Source organism: Lemur catta, chromosome 22, assembly GCF_020740605.2.
Source record: "Lemur catta isolate mLemCat1 chromosome 22, mLemCat1.pri, whole genome shotgun sequence".
Taxonomy (NCBI): domain Eukaryota; kingdom Metazoa; phylum Chordata; class Mammalia; order Primates; family Lemuridae; genus Lemur; species Lemur catta.
Genome location: NC_059149.1, coordinates 8,620,338 through 8,633,220, shown reverse-complemented (window position 1 = coordinate 8,633,220; position 12,883 = coordinate 8,620,338).

Below are 12,883 nucleotides of genomic sequence, written 5' to 3'. Positions count from 1 at the left end.
AGGGGTATCTTCTTGTTTGTTCCAGATATAAGTAATTTGTGTCCTTTCCTTACCCCACTGCCCTTTTTTTGTTAGTCTGGCTTCCATTCTATTGAAATTTTCACAGAATTAGCTTTTAGTTTTGTTGATGTTCTTTATTGTTTTTGTTTTAAATTTCATTGATTTCTTTGTTATCTTTATTCTTTCCTTCTGATTTTTGGTTTACTTTGCTTTTCTTTTTCTAGCTTCTTAATGTGGAAGCTTAGAATATTGACTTAAAATCTTTCTTCTTTTTCAAATATAAGCACTTAACAGTATACATTTCCCTCTACACACTGCTTTAGCTGCATCCCACAAATTTTATGTTGTATTTTTCATTCAGTTCAAGGTATTTTCTAATTTCCCTTGAGGTTTCCTCTTTGACCCATGGATTATTATGTTGTTTAATTTCCAAGTGTTTGGAGGTTTTCCAGTTTTCTTTCTGTTATTGATTGCTGGTTTAATTCTATTATGGTCAGAGAACATACTTTGTATGATTTCAAGGCTATTAAATTTATTAAGGTTTGTTTTATGACCCTTACTATAATCTGTCATAGCGAATGTTCCATGTGCATTTGAGGGGAACGTATATTCTGTTCTTTTTGGGTGCAGTGTTCTGTAACTGTGAATTGAATCCAGTTGGTAGATGGAATCGTTCAGATCTTTGTATTTGCAGATTTTCTCTTGGCTTGTTCTATCAATTATGGACAGAGGAGTATTGAAATCTTCAAGTATAATTATGTATTTGTCCAATTCTCCTTTCAATTCTGTCAGCTTTTGCTGCATGTACTTTGAAGCTCTTTTGTTAGGTGCATAGACATCTAAAATTGTTATGTCTTCTTGGTGAATTGACTCTTGTTATTATGTATTACCGCTCGGTATCCCTGGAAATTATCTTTGCTCGGGAGTTTCTTTTGTCTAATATTAATATAGCCACTCCAATTTTCTTTTGATTAGTGTTTGCATGAAATATTTTTTTTCTGTTCTTTTACTTTTAGCCTACCTGTATTTTTTTTTTTTTTAGCAAGTTAAGCCTGGAAATACGAAACCTACGTATATTATAAAATTATACACAGCAAATAGTTGGGTCTTGTTTTCTGTTTGTTTTAAAATCCAATCTGATAATCTGTCATTTAGACCATTTCATTTCATGTAAGTATGGATATCCCTGAAATTAGGATTCCCTTTTCAGTATTTGTTTTCTGTTTGTTCTCTCTGTTTTTTATTCCTCTAAAGAGAGGAATGCTGTCTGTTGGATTACTTGAATATTTTTTTGCATTCCATTTCAATTTATCTGTTGAGTTTTAACCATATGTCTTTATATAGTTAAAAATTTTTAGTGGTTGTTTTAGGGATTATGATATACATACTCAATATTTCACAGTCTACCTAGAATGAATATTTTACCACTTCATGTGGAATTGGAAACCTTCCCACCATAGAGGTCCTTTACCCCTGCCCCCCTTCATCTTGTAGTTGTCATCTGTCATCCACATACACCAAAAGTCCTTGAACCATGGTATAATTTTTGCTTTCAACTGTCATATGTAGGGGCAGAGAGAAAGCGTCCCTTCCAAAAGTTTTGCTGAAGTGACTCATAATAGATTAGTAGGAGAAAAAGGCATATAAATTTATTAACATGCATAAACACAGATGTCATATACAATGTGAAACTCAAAGAAGGGCCAGATGGTTGAGGCTCATCTACCCTCTTCATCGGGGAGAGGGAGATGGGAAAATGCAGGCAATTTGAGGGGTCGTAAATGATTTTTCAGGGAAAGGGATGGGCCTGGCAGACATTATCTTGTAAATGATTCTCTTAAATGGGACCAGCAAGTTACAGGAAGGTGAGGGGCAGAACTGCACTGTGACACTGTGAGCAAAGGTCATCTGATCACGCAGATAAAGTCTCCCAGGTAATCTCCGGAAGCCGCCCTGGGCAGATTAGAGGAAGGGTCCACCTGAGTGTGGTGAAGACCTCTAGTCTCTCCTTCCCTGGTTATTTGATGAGATTCCCAGGGACAGATCTTAAGACAATTGCATTTCTTTTGGAAAGGTCTCTGTAGTTAGATAAGGAAACTCTAGAGGAAGTTCCTCCTTCCACTTGGCGGACAGAGACAGGGGAGATCAGAAAGGCCTTTGGTCTGAGGTGGCTTCTAAGGCCTCTTCCTATCTCAGTTCCGAGTGCTCAGCAGACCACAGCCCTTGTGTCGCGGCATTGTGTTCTGAGTCCCAACACACACACGCTCTAGAGAACTTAACAGAAGAATAGTCTTATATTTAACTTGATTTTGACCATTTTTTGTTTCTCTCTCTTCATTCTCGATGTTCTAAATTTCCTTTGGATATGCTTTTCTTTCCATCTAAGGAACTTTCTTTAGCATTTATTCTAGAACAGGCCTACTGATGAAAAATTCTCTTAGTTTTCCTTTACGTGAGAATGCCTTTATTTCACTCTCATTCTTTTTTTTTTTTTTTTTTTTTAGACAGAGTCTCACTCTGTTGCCTGGGCTACAGTGCCGTGGCGTCAGCCTAGCTCACAGCAACCTCAAACTCCTGGGCTCAAGCGATCCTCCTGCCTCAGCCTCCCGAGTAGCTGGAATTACAGGCATGCACCACCATGCCCGGCTAATTTTTTCTATATATTTTTAGTTGTCCATATAATTTCTTTCTATTTTTAGTAGAGATGGGGTCTCGCTCTTGCTCAGGCTGGTCTTGAACTCCTGAGCTCAAACGATCCGCCACCTTGGCCTCCCAGAATGCTGGGATTACAGGCATGAGCCACCTCACCCGGCCCACTCTCATTCTTAAAGAATATTTTCACTGAATATAGAATTTTTTTCTAAAATTCAAGTAATTTTTACATAATATTTAATTTGCTGCTTAAACCATTTTATTTATTTGTTTATTTTTTGAGACAGAGTCTCACTCTGTTGCCTGGGCTAGAGTGTCATGGAGTTAGCCTAGCTCACAGCAACCTCAGACTCTTGGGCTCAAGGGATCCTTCTGCCTCAGCCTCCCGAGTAGCTGGGATTACAGGCATGTGCCACCATGCCCAGCTAATTTTTTCTATGTACTTTTAGTTGTTCGGCTAATTTTTTCTGTATGATTTTAGTTGTTCAGCTAATTTCTTTCTATTTTTAGTAGAGACGGAGTCTCGCTCTTGCTCAGGCTGGTCTCGAACTCCTGAGCTCAAACGATCCGCCCGCCTCGGCCTCCCAGAGTGCTAGGATTACAGGCGTGAGCCACCGCGTCGGGCCTCTAACTTGACACTCCTCATTTCCCCCGGCCCCTGGTAACCCCTAATCTGCTCTTTGTCTATCCCCGACATCTTACATACACGGAATCATACAGTATGTGAACTTCTGTGTGTGGCTTCTTTCGTACAGCATGGTTCAAGCTTCCCCCATGTTGTAGCATTGGGAAATCTGATTGAAATTGCATTGAATTAATATATTAATTTTGATATAATCGATATCTTTTCAAGATCAAATTTTGAAAAAGATAAAAATGATATATCTATCCATTTATTCAAGTCTCTTTTCAGATTCTTTAATAATGTTTTGTAATTTTCTTCAGAAAGCACATCTTTTACTAGATTTATTCCTGGCACTGGATCATTTCTGTTGTTACTGTGACCATAATGGGTTTTTAAATTAGATTTCCTTGCTTTAATAGTTTATCAATTTTTTGATTTTGTATATACTATCTTATTATTTGCAAATAAGGATAGTTTTTTCTCTCCCCTCATTCCCCAATTCTTATCTTCTTTCTTTTCCTTCTTGTATCATGTTGGCTACGGTCTCTAGTACAATGTTGAGTAGAAGCAGTGACAACTGGCATCTTCCTCTAGTTCTTGACTTTAGTGGCAACGTTTTAAAGTGTCATTACAGAGGTGATTTTAACTAAGGTTGATAGGTGACTTGTGTCAGGTTAAGGACATTGGCTTCTGTGTTTTTTTTTCTTTTAAAGTCATGAATGAGTTTGGATGTTCTTAACTTTCAGTTATGGAAAAATCTAAACATATATAAAAGTAGGCAGACTAGTATAATAAACCTCTGTCTACCCATTACATAGCCACAATAATTGCTGGCTCATGGCCAATTTTGTTTTATTTATATCTCTGCTAACTTCTCCCCCTCCTGTGTTATTTAAAGCAAATTCCAGACATTACATCATGTTATCTGTCCATATTTCACTATATATCCTTAAAAAGTAAGAATTTCTTAAAAAATAGGAATTCTTTAAAAAAGAAAAATAACCATAGTACCATTATCAAACCCAAACACATTTTAAAATAATTCCTTCACATTAACTATTAGTATATACTCCATGTGTTCATATTCAATTGTGTGAGTATTGAATTTTAGCAAATATTTTTTCTTCATCTATTAAGTTAAATGGATTTTTTCTCCTTTAATCTGTTAAAGTAGCATACTTTGATGTTCTCATGTTGAGCATTGCATTTTTGAATTTCTGAGATAAACACAACTAGGTCATGATACATATATATATATATATATCTCCTTCCTTGAATTTAATTTGCTAGTATTTCATTTAGAAGCTCTGAATCTATGATCAGATATTGCTCTAGCATTTTTTTAAAAAATTCTGTGCTTAGTAGATTTTGGTGTTGAAATTAAGATCCTTATGAAGTGAGTGGGTAACTTATCTGTTAGGGTAAAAGCTAAGCCCCTGTAACAATAACAACAACAGAACCCAAACCCAGTTGCTTAAATAAGGTGGACGTGTACTTCTTGCTCAGTCTGGAAATGAACGCCTGGGCTGGGGGACAGTTCCCCTCTGTGTGGTCACTGGAGCTTTTCCCATTTTCTTTCTCCACCATCTCCTAAGGCGTCTGTCTTCATCTCTACGGCCAAAGCGGGCTCAGCTCTGTGTGTGCATAGCTCATGGGAAGGGGAAAATAGAGAAAGTGGAGGACAGGCAATTTCCTTTTTTTTTTTTTAATTTAACATTTTATTTTGTTAAGTGACAAATAATAATTGTACATATTCATGGGGTACATAGCCAGGTTTCAATATATATGCACAGTGATCAGATCAAGGTAGTTAGCATATCTATCATCCCAAACATCTGTCATTTCTTTGTGTTGGGAACATTCAATATCCTCCTTCTACCTAATTGAAACTAAAAAATATATTATTGTTAACTATCGTTGTCCCACAGTGGTATAGCATGCTAGAATTTATTCCTCCTATCTAGCAGTAATTTTGTATCCTTTGACAACTCTCTCACCATCCCTCCCTTCCTCCTACTCTTTCCAGCCTCTAATATCCTCTGTTCTACTTTTTACTTCTATGAGATCAACATTTTTCAGCTTCCACGTATGAATGAGAACATGTAGTTTACTTTCTGTTCCCAGCTTATTTAACTTAACATAATGTCCTCCAGTTCTCTCCACGTTGCTGAGAATGACAGGATTTCATTCTTTTTTTATAGCTGAATAGTATTCCATGGTGTATATATATATGCCGTGTTTTCTTTGTCCATTCAACTGTTGTTGGACGCCTAGATTAATTCCATATCGTATCACTAGTGTGACTATTGCTGCAATGAATATGGGGGTGCAGGTGTCTCTTGATAGAATGATTTCCTTTTCTTTGGATAATTGCCCAGCAATGAGGTTGCTGGATCCTATGGAAGTTCTATTTGTAGTATTTTGAGAACCTCCACACTGTTCTCCATAATGGCTGTGCTAGTTTACATTCCACCAACAGTGTATAAGAGTTCCCTTTTCTCTGTATCCTTGCCAGCATTTATTATTTTTTGTCTTTTTGATAATACCCATCCTAACTGAGGTGAAATGATACCTCATTGTGGTTCTGATTCACGTTTCCCTGATGATTAGTGATGTTGAGCATTTAAAAAAAATATTTGTTGGCCATTTGTATAGCTTCCCTTCAGAAATGTCTGTTCAGATGATTTGCCCATATTTTAATCAAATTTTTTTTTTTGCTGTTGAGATATTTGAATTCCTTGTATATTCTGCATATTAATCCCCTGTTGGATGAGTACTTTGCAAATATTTTCTCCCTTCCTGTAGGTGGTCTTTTCACTCTACCAATTATTTCCCTTGCTGGGCAGAAGCTTTTCAGTTTGATATAATCCCATTTGTTTATTTTTGTTTGTTTCCTATGCTTTTGAGGTCTTATTCATAAAATCTTTTCCCAGACCAACGTCCCAAGTGTTTCTCCTATGTTTTCTTCTAGTAGTTTTATAGCTTCGGGTCTTATCTTTAGGTCTTTGATCCACTTTGAGTTGATTTTTGTATAGGGTGAGGGGTGGGTGTCCAGTTTCATTCTTCTGCATATAGATATCCAGGTTTCCCAGCACCATTTATTGAAGCAACTGTCCTTTCCTCAACAAGCATTCTTGGCACCTTTGCCAAATATTAGTTGGCCGTAGATACGTGAATTAATTTCTGGAATCTGTATTCTGTTGCATTGGTCTGTGTGTCTGTTTTATGTCAGTACTATGCTGTTTTGGTTACCACAGCTTTGCGGTATGTTCTGAAGTCTGGTGGAGTGATACCTCCAGCTTTGCTCTCTCTCCTCATGATGGCTTTTGCTATTCAGTAGTCTTTTGTGGTTCCGTACACATTTTAGGATTTCTTTTTCTATTTCTGAAGAAGACTTCTTCAGAAATTGGTACAGGTGGACCTCTAATCCAATGTGACTAATGTCCTTACAAAAAGGGGAAATTTGGGTACAGACACACCTTAGGGAGAATGCTACTTGAGTATGAAGGCAGAGATTGGCCAGGAATGCCAAGATTGCCAGCAAACCGCCTGCAGCCAGGACAGAGGGATGAAGCAGGTTTTCTCTCATAACCCTAAGAAGGAACCAACCCTACTGACACCTTGATCTTGGACTTCTGGCCTCCCGAACTGTGAACGAATAACTTTCTGATGTGTAAGGTACCCAGTCTGGGGTACTTCATTACAGCAGCCCTAGGAAATGATACAGTAAGCGATGGAGAAGCAGCACGCCAATTTTGCTCATAATTAAAGGTGAGAATTTGTCATACAGACACATCTAATTGCAAGGGAGGCTGGAAAATGTAATCCATGGCTGGGCTCTCCTGTGCCCTACGGAAAATCTTGCCAGAAGAATTTGGGAGCACAACTGGCACAGGAACTGAAAATATTTGTTTAAGAGAGAGTTTATTTGTGCCTGAAAGGCTTAAGAAAAGAAATGTCTAAAACCGTCTGGGACAGATATCTTATTTCTGATCTCATTTTTTAAAATTTTATCTTTTTTTTTTTTTAAAGGGTCCTGTTCTGTTGCCCAGGCTGGAGTGCAGTGGTGCGAGCATAGCTCACTACAGCCTAAAATTCCTGGGCTCAAGCGATTCTCTTGCCTCAGCCTCCTGAGTAGCTGGGACTACAGGTGTGCACCACCATGCCTGGCATGGATTTTATATTTATTTGAAACCACACACACACAGAGATTAAAGAGTTAAATTGGTCTATAAGACTTGTTATGAAGAACAGTAGTCCCCTACTCCCTGCCTCCCACTTTCCTTTCTTCAGAGGTGATTTTTCAACTCATTGATTGATTGATTGATTGAGACAGGGTCTTGCCACGTTTTCCAGGCTGGAGTGCAGTGACTATTCACAGGCATGATCATAGCACACTGCAGCCTCCAATTCCTGAGATCAAGTGATTCTCCTGCCTCCTTTTTCTTTTCTTTTCTTTCTTTCTTTCTTTCTTTCTTTCTTTCTTTCTTTCTTTCTTTTTTTTTTTTTGAGACAGAACCCAGGCTAGAGCACAGCACCATCATCATAGCACAACTGCAACCTCCATCTCCTGGGCTCAAGTGATCCTCCTGCCTCAGCCTTCTTAGTAGCTGGGACTACAGGCGCAACTTACTACATCCAGCTATTTTTTTTTTTTTTTTTAGAGATGGTGTTTGATATGTTGCCCAAGCTGGTCTCAAACTCCTGGCTTCAAGCAATCCTCCTGCCTCAGCCTCCCAAAGTGCTAGGATTACAGGCATGAGCCATCGTGCCTAGCTTTTTCAACAATTTTAACTGTTTTTGTGTGAGTATGTGTGTGTGGGGGGGCGTTACCTCTCTATCTCAAAATAATATGCCTATATTCCTGCTTCTTTGTTTTCAGTTATAGTTTTTATTTATGGACTTCCCTGTATGGGCAATAAGCCTTTAGTTCTCTCTCACCTCCTTCCCCACCACCACACAGATAGTCCCTTAATCTCCCCAATACCATAATTTTCATTTGATTCATATTAAATATTTATGTTATTATGACTATTATAACACTAGTCACAGCTGAGCCATGCAGTATACTATGATTAATTTTTCTTTTTGGTACAACTTTCTATTTTCCCTGGAGTTCAAAATTGTCTTCCCTTTTCATTTGCTTAGTTTTCTATATTCTTATTACTATGAGTAATTCAGCCCAAGTTACATAAATCTTCTGTCAGTATATCCAAACGTTAAGTTATCTATCAATTTTATCTTCTTCAGGAGATTTTTTCTGGAGCAATTCTGATCTGCTGCGGCCTGGACTGGTTGCCTTCGACACTGACTACACAGTTATTACCCTGGGCTCTCTCTTCATCATCATCCTAGGAATTTCCTTCATCTCTTTTCAGGTTTGGTTTTTGTGTTCCTCTCTCATGGTTTGTTTCCTTAGTTTTGGTGGAACACATCCTCCAGTAGCTTCCTGAGAGACAGTACTTAGGAAATACATTTTTAAAAAGATTCTTTGTATTATACATGTAAAAATATTTTTTTTCCCCCTATCCTTACATGTGACTGCTACTTTGGGTGTAAAATTTTATGTTAGAAATCATTTTTCTTTAGAATTTTGAGTACATTGCTTCATTATTTTCTGGATTCTGTGTTTGCTTTTGAGAAGTCTGAATGCATCCTGAGTCTTGATACTGAGTATATGGCTGTCCCCTCCTCCCCACCCCTCCCCTTATGGGAAGCTTGTATCATAGGATCTTATCTTTATCCCTAATGTTCTGAAATTTCATCAGGATGTGCCTTGGCGTGGGTCTAGTTTCATCCTTTGTGCTGTGCGGTACGTAGGCTCTTTCAATTTGAGAACTTAACGTTCTTTGGTTCTGGGAACATTTCTTGAATTATTTTTTTGATAAGTTCCTTCTCTCAGTTTCCTCTGTTTCTAGAACACCTATTCTTTGAATGCTGGACCTCTTGACCTTAGTCTCTAATTTTCTGATCTTTTTTCTCCTGTTTTATAACTCTTTATGTTTGGAGTCCATTTTATGGGGAAAAGTAGTGTATCTTCAAATATAGCCATTATACCTCCATCGGTCGGAACACAGAGACTGCTCTAGGTATTTCAAACAGAAAGGGATTTAATATAGGGAATTTCTAACTTTCAGATTCACCACTGTATTTATGGCCCAGAGAGTTCAGAGATTGCTGTTATCATCCCGATGTCAGGGAACGAGAGGAAATCTCTGCTGCTATCACACTTATCTTGCAACCCTGGGTTTGATGTGTGCTGGGGAGTGGGGTCCAGCCGGACTCTACATAACTATCTGAGCAAGTCTAGACACCTGCTGCCACTGCTGGAGGAAGAAAAGACTCCAGTCTCTAATCTGCCTTCCAAATCTCTGGTATAAAGAAGAGCTGAGAAGGGAGTAGTGAGAATACTGAGAGCCACAAAAAAAAACAGCAACAAAAACATAAAACTTATGACCATTTTCTTCACTTTCTTCTTCTAGATCTCTCTTAGGCTAGAGGGTCTTACTCTTCTTCCTGTCTTAATTTGTCTTTCATATTTTTCCTTCTTTGCCTCTTTGTGCTGCATTTTGGATGAATTTTTCCTTACTATATCCCAAATCATCATCTTTTCTCTTCGAATACACTCAGTCTAGAGTTTAACCTGAATATTGAGGCTTAAAAAAATTCAACGGCTATTTTTTGTGTCTAAGATTTCCAGTTAGTTCTTCTTTTTCCTCTTTTTTCCCTTCCCAATTGGTTCTTTTTTTATGCCCACTTGTTCTTTCTTGTTCCATTTCTACCTGTTTTCATCCAATATTTCTTGCTTATTTTTAATAGTTATTATGTTTTTTTTATTTCTTTGAGCAATGTAAATACAAATTTGCTTGAAAACTTAAACTCTATACAACTGATAGACTTTCCTCCTCCTCTTCCTCTGTAAAATTGATAGATTTTACTACTATTCCTTTATAAAATTGACATCAACTGGAAGGAATTCATGTTGTTTATTGATTTTGCCATCTTTTTTTAGCATTACAGTTTTTCATTGTTAAAGTGTGTTTTGGAGTTTGGACTTGCAGATCCATTTCAAACGGCAGTCCTCCCGCCGACGCCCGGATTTGTTTTGTTTTTGTCTTTTTTCTCCTCTTCCCTAACGTGCAGTTTATGGTTTTGCGGTTGCCTCCACCCGGTTTCCTAAGTCCCCGTCCCAGAGCGAGCTCTGATGTGTCTTTTCATGGTTCCTTCTCCTCTGCCAGAATCATGCCAGTCCAGATGTGGAGCCAGTGGTGGCTTGGCACCGTTCCTCCTTTGCTCTATTTCCATGTCCCCTACCTCACCCTACCCTGGTCCCCAGCGGTTGGAAGCCAGGATCTTCCTCTGGTCTCCTGTCTCCTGGAAAAACATTTTTTCAAGTGAGCTTTTCTGCTGAAGCATAACATCTATACAGAAAAGCAGGATGTCACGAATGGACACCCAGGCGAGTTGTCACAAAGTGAATGCTCCCGTGAAATAAACACCCCGAGCAGGAAAGAGAACATCATGGGCCTCCAGAAGGTCCCCGGTGCTCATCTTAGTCACCACCCTTTCCCAGGTAACCACACTCCTGGCTCTTCTCACAGACTGGGCCCAGCAACGCCTCGGTCACAGCTCCCGGTCCCCAGAAAGCTTGCTTTGTTTCTGAGCCCAGCCATGGGCGTTGGGTGATATGTTAAAATGTTTTATTCGCCACAGCTTTGTGGCTGGAGCAGAGAACTCCATCGTGACTGGAAGTCCCGCAGGACCTGTTTATGGGACTGTCACCAGCTCTGCCTGGAGACCCGGGAAGTGGCAGCAGAGGGGCTGCGTCCGCGGGTGAGAAGCTTTGGTGTGCTCACCGATACGTTTCGATGCTGTCCTCCGGGTAGTGGACAGGGGGACATCCGGGGCGTGTACCTTTCAGAGAGGCTGGGCCAGGGAGTCTGGAAGGGAGGAGAGCCGCACAGACAGGGCCACGAGGCTCTGTAATGTGGGTGGGCCAGGCCAGACCAAGGGGCCACGGGGGCAGTGGCAGTGGGCGTGGAGGGATTGTAGGGATGAATTCGGGAGGTAAGTGGGAGGTGACTGATTGGGTGGATGTCAAGGACGACTTTTCATTTCTGGAAAACTGGTGGAAGGAGGTGCAATGCACGGAGCCTGAGGGATGCCGGGAAGGAGCAGGTTTGTGGGAACTCATGTTCTTCGCCAATTTTGTCAGTGGCTGGTCCTGCGTGTCCTCTCCCAGGGTTCTGGTCCCATGAGTCATCGACAGAGGGGAGCTGGTGGAGTCCCTGCTGGAGCGGGCTGGAGGGGGGAGATGAGGACGGGTAGGGAGGGAACGAGCAGGCAGGGCCTCCTTCAGCCTGGGGCTCTCTGGAGGGGACACTCGCCAGCACACAGGAAATGCCAGTCCTCAGGTTGGAGTTTCCTGCCCAGGAGGCGTGGGGATGCCCAAATTGCACCAGAGCTCCACGTTATAGAAACTAGGGAGAGGGCAGTGGAGGGAGTCGAGTGCAGGAGAAATGAACAGAGACGCAGAGAAAGAGAGAGGCAGACCTAGGGGAAAGGAATCCCCATTTTCCTTCCTCTGCTTGGTCAGAATTCCGCCCTTTATGCTCTCGCTGACAACTTCTGCCCCTAAAGGTGCTGCACTACCTGGGACCCAGCCTCCCCCTACAGATCTGCCCCAGCCACCTCCCCGGGAGGGGCAGATAATTCAGGGGCTGGATACGAAGGAGTCTTGGAGCCGGAGGACAAACTTTGGCTTCTCTGTGATCTGCAGAAAGTGCTGGGGGTCTGCGATGTTTCCTCCTCCGCCCCTCCGCCCCTCCACCGACCTGTCCTCAGCCTCTCCCCGTCACTGAACCCCACAGCCTGGCTGGGTGTCGCAGCTCTCCAGGCCGGGCTGTGAGCGGGTTGCAGGGGCACGCCACTGGAGCCTGGGGCTCCTGGAGGGGTCGGCTCGGGCCCTAGAAACTTCCTCTGTGCAGGGCCGGGGCACAGAATGCTGCGAGTGGGGAATGAGCTGAAATATATCTCTTTGTCTCCCTCAGGCCTCGCCTAAACTCTTCCAGAAACGGACGGGCGCTGCGGTCGCGGTCCTGCTCACACTCACCGCTGCTGATTTTAGGCAGAAACAGATTAATAGGATGTTGTGACCTGTGAAATCATAATCCGGCCCTCACATTCCACAGATGAGGCCCAGAGAGGTTAAGTCACTTATTCAAAGTCAAACCAGGAACGTTTCACTTTGTTGTCCCTCCCCAACCCCACCCTGGCTGCCAGAGGGCTCCAGGGCGACTGGGTGGGCTCCAGGGCGACTGGGTGGGCTCCAGGGTGCTGCTGACCAGGCAGATGTCCACGGCCCTTCGGGGGAGGGGCCGCAGCCCCGTGGGCCGTGGGTGGTGGAGGGGCTGGGTTTGGGGTCCCATCAAAGTCTCACACTCACAGTCTGTCCCCTGCAGGCCCTGCACCTGGGATTGGGAGAATGAATGGGGACCTTGTTTGGTAGGAATTTCTTTCCTTTGCTGTTTGCTTTGGGTTTTTTCCCTCTCCGTTCCTGGCTGCTAACCCAATATTTGGCTTTCTGTGAGCACTAAATATATTTCT